The 4,490-nt window shown below is 37.5% G+C and overlaps 1 pseudogene; it reads right to left on the bottom strand.

The window, feature by feature from the left end:
- Window positions 1-548: 548 nt before the first annotated feature.
- On the bottom strand, window positions 549-2,893 carry LOC110094947 (annotated as a pseudogene).
- Between the last annotated feature and the right edge of the window lie 1,597 nt (window positions 2,894-4,490).

The raw sequence follows: 4,490 nt of genomic DNA, 5'->3' as shown, positions 1-4,490 counted from the left end.
TTGACATCACAGTGAATCACCCATTCAAGGCACTCATGGTGAAGATAGGCCAATCCTCTTGCCACCCCAACGGCAATCTGAAACCTCTCTTTCCAACCAAGAAGTTTATTTCCATTAAACAATATCTTATCAAGAGAGCCATTCTCCACGAATTCAGATACCAGAAGCCTATGTGAGTCTTCTGAGCAGAACCCGCATGTCCTGACAAGATTCATGTGATTTATCCTATCAATAACACCAACTTCTCCCCAAAACTCTTGTTCCCCATGACTCACATCTTCAAGCTTCTTCACAGCCACCACCATCCCGTTTTCCAACACTCCCTTGTACACAACTCCTGATCCTCCTCGACCAAGCTCTTCCTTGAAGTTCCTCGTCGCACTCTTGAGCTCTCTGTAATTAAATGTCCTGAACTGGCTCGAAATAACCTTGTAGCCTTCTGCCATCAAAACGTGATCATCCTCCTTTATGTATACAAACCACCATCCTATTGCAATGAACAAGCCCTCCACTACAGAAATTGCAGCCAAGAAGCTGTACAAATTGATTCAAATCATCTTTTTTGATGAGCCCTCCAACATCTTCGGTGAAGAACCAACTGTTAGAGCACCTTCAGTTGCGTTGCAAATTACTCCCTGCAGCTGTAGCTTTGAGCTGTTTATGTTTGTTATAGATTTTGAAACTTTTATATAGATGTCAGAATAAGGAGTAGTCCTTCCATTATATAGTATGCTCTTGGGATAACAGAGTCCAATTCCTACCTTATATGAAAATCCTTGGCAGTTGCAATCTCTCGTGCATTTGCTCTTGCATTCATCCAAAGAAAGCAAGTCAAACGCATTGAAATCGAACACCCATAAATCTTTGTATGGTAAATACTTTAATTCTATCTCCTCTGGTTTCATGGAGCAGCTGAGATTAAACTTTGGCTTGCAGCCCAAATTCCAGTTTCTGGGATCAATCATCTCAAAATTAGGAGGGCACAAGCACTCCAACCTTGGGTAAGAACTACAAATTCCATTTTTTCCACATAAACCAAGAATTTGACATGCCTCAAGAAGTGCCTGCCATGTAATTTACCATAATCCAGTTGTATTATCCAAACTGTAAAGCATGAGGTTTCCGTCATAATCAAGAGTTAGCCTCCTGATGATCCCTGCCTTCCCTGCATCTGCTGCAATGAACTTGAAATGATCACTTGAAAAGAACCTCCCCTTGGCATCAAGCGCTGCATATCTACTGCTGTTATATATAGTTCTTCGATTTTTCCCACACAGTTTTGTCTGGGTCCGGCCAATAAACACTTGAAATCTCTGGTCCATTATATTTCAGTCTAAGTGCATTTCTATCATCAAAATGGAATTCAAAGTATCCTGAAGAAGGTGACCCTCTTCCTATTTCCCTTACAAGTTGGGTGTTCTTGGTGATTGGTTGAGATGGGAGGAGGGTGTCGGTCGGTGAGTTGAAGCTCTGCCATATAATTCCGCCATTAAGGTCCTTGACAACAAGGTTTTCGTTGTCAAAGAGACTAACATAGTGGGCAGCGGCGGAGGCTGTCGCAGTGCTCTAAGCCATCGTGCCATCGACATCGGTGAGCACCACGGCACCTTCACCGTGGAGAGTGAGACAAGATTTGTAGCCGTTGACAGGATTGTCACGGTTGGCCGACCAAGTGACTGTTTGGTCGACTGAGTTGGTGAGCCAAATGGAGAAAGTGTAGGCGTTGACTCCCACTTTGTAGAAGCCGGCTGTGAAGGATTTATCTTCAGAAATGAGAAGACTTGAGCTGTCTTCTACAGAGAGGTGTGAGTTTTTGAAGAGTTTGGATTTTACTGAAGAAGAGGAGGGAGAGAGCAAGGTGAGAAGGAGAAAACGAAGGAGCATTGTGAAAGAAAGAGATGTGTTTCTGTTCTCTGGTTTTGATTGGCTGGATGGTGGAGGGGATTGGCTTCTGGTACTTAGCAAGTGTATGGGTACTTTGTTTATGACTTCTTCAATGGCATGCCTAAGAAAAGTTGGATTTTTTATTTTTTTTTTAAGTCAAATTATATATTTTAGAACATATATAAATACGACCCATTAATCTATTTTGACACTGCTAATCAAGAGTTAATTAATTAATTATGCCAATACAAAAGCATCTTCCTAAGTATATAAATATATATATAACGCGTTTCCTGAAAATCCGGCAGAGTTCCGGCGTCTTCATGCGGCAGGAAGAGCTCCGGCAGTGGTAGTCGAGAAGGTGAGGAATCTCCTTTTCCCCTTTCTCCTTCTCCTTATCTTCTTCTTCTCACTCTTCACTTGAGTCCCCTTGGTGTAGAATGAGGGCTCTATTTATAGTTTTTCTGGAGTGGTATAGCCCGTAAATAGGCGTGAGATCAAGGGCGAATTGGGAGTGGTTTGAATGGACTGCCGATATCGAATCCTTTTATCATACACCGTTCATTGGTCATTTGAAGGTCTTAATGATGTACTCCAAAAATTATCTTGATCGGGCACGAATCTCGAGGCAAAAGCTAGTTGGAAACTTCAAAAATTAATTTTGGGAGCACCCGAACTCTAATTTCAGCGAGCTTACAGTCAAACTGAGCGCCTTGGAAATACGAATCCAACGACACCAAGATCAACCCAATCCGAGCCCAAATGAGTCCGAATCAAGGGCTCAAAGCGCTGTTGGAAGGTTCAAACTGCAATTTGAGTTACCAAGTGGTCTCCGATTTTAACGAGCTTATACTCGAATCGAACGGCTCGACGAGACGAATCCAACGAGCCCAAGATCGCCAAATTCCGACATCATTAAGGCCTTCAAATGACCAACAAACGGTATATGATAAAAGGATTCGATATCGGCCGTCCATTCAAACCACTCCCAAGTATTTAGATCTTCCATGTTATATTTTCCCTTTGCACATCCTCATCTTCTTCCTTTTCCTTCATCTTCTTCCTTTTCCTTGTTTCCTCCTTTGGAGATCATTTTTGGGATTCTTCAATGTGACATTCTCCTTTAGCAATCTTTCTATATGTTTTCACATTAATACAAGATCATCGCTTTCAAAACATAAGGTTAGAGAGTCCAAAATACTTAGTTGGTCTTGAAGTTTTGAAATAATTTTAAGTTCATTTGGTGACAATACGAAATGAATTTTGAAAGGTTTGAAGAATTGAAATTACTTAATTCAAGATCGTTGAACTAAAGAATTATAATGAATGTATTATTTATTTACGTAGATTCCATTTCTTTCTTTCGATTTGATTTTTGACTGATTTGATCTAATATGATACAAGAACAAATAGAAGAGAATATTTTATACGTTCTAATGGTGACCACCTAAGGGTGTGGACGAAGAAGCATAGAGCTTATCAATTTATCTGATAATATTTAATGTGAAATGATGTCAAAGCATTTAAAATTGAATAAATTAAGTAGATAATACATACTTAAAACCCTAAACCCTACACAAAATCAATAAAAAATGGGTGGGTAGACCATACGTGAGGGCATTCACATATAGGAGAGAGTGCCTTTGAATCTCATGGTTATAGTATGAGTTCAAAACTAGTCCAATTAGAATTTTCTAGCATCAATCAACTAGAGGTGTAATTGAGTCAAATCGACTCGAATTTGACTCAATAAGTGGCTCATATGCTGAGCTCAATAAGCGAAAGATATATGCTTTAGCCACCATCAACTTGACTTTTAACTCGTGAGCCAACTTGTTTAATAAAATTTAATATAGACAATAATAATATCAAATATTTATCTCACTATGTGAGGTTGGCCACATTAATCATTTTTTTCTTTTGTGTCTTATTAAGAGTGAAATTTTAATATAAATAATGATTAAAATATATTAAAATTTAAGAATGTAAATATAAATTATTAAAAATATTTAAAGATTATATCACTTTCATACATTAAGTGATTGCTTATAAAATTTCTCTTTAAATCATTTTATTGCAATAAAAATGACTCAATTCAAATATGTTTTTTTTTTTATTTTTTATATAATAAAAGAGCTAGTCCATGCATCAACTCAAGATTGAATTTGAGTAATTATCCAATCAAATCAAGTATGACTCGAGCTCAAATCAACTTATTTATGCCCCTACAATTAGGCTTCGTTTGGGACGGCTTTCTTCCTGCTTCTTAAAACAACTTTTTAATACAAAAATTAAAATTTTTGTGTTTAAAAGCATTTTTAAGAAGCAGCAAAAAAAATCATCCTAAACGAAGCCTTAACTATGTTTTAAAAAGCAACTTTCTAGATAAACTATATGTTTCAAAAAGCAGGAAGAAAGTCATCCCATATGAAGTCTTACTTTACTTGAATTAGAGCTTAGCTTTTAATGATTTATATAATGGATTAGATACTATGAGGGAGAAAGATATATGTATAAGTAGCCAAACAAAGAGATAGAAGTAGTAAGGATTTAGTTCAAGTGAAGTGTATTAAGGATGAAGATCAAAAAGTACTTTTCTTAGAAGA

This window comes from Dendrobium catenatum, unplaced genomic scaffold (genome assembly GCF_001605985.2).
Source record: "Dendrobium catenatum unplaced genomic scaffold, ASM160598v2 fragScaff_scaffold_501, whole genome shotgun sequence".
Classification (NCBI taxonomy): domain Eukaryota; kingdom Viridiplantae; phylum Streptophyta; class Magnoliopsida; order Asparagales; family Orchidaceae; genus Dendrobium; species Dendrobium catenatum.
Note: the sequence above shows the minus strand (reverse complement) of the source record. Positions and strands in the feature narration are given on the sequence as shown.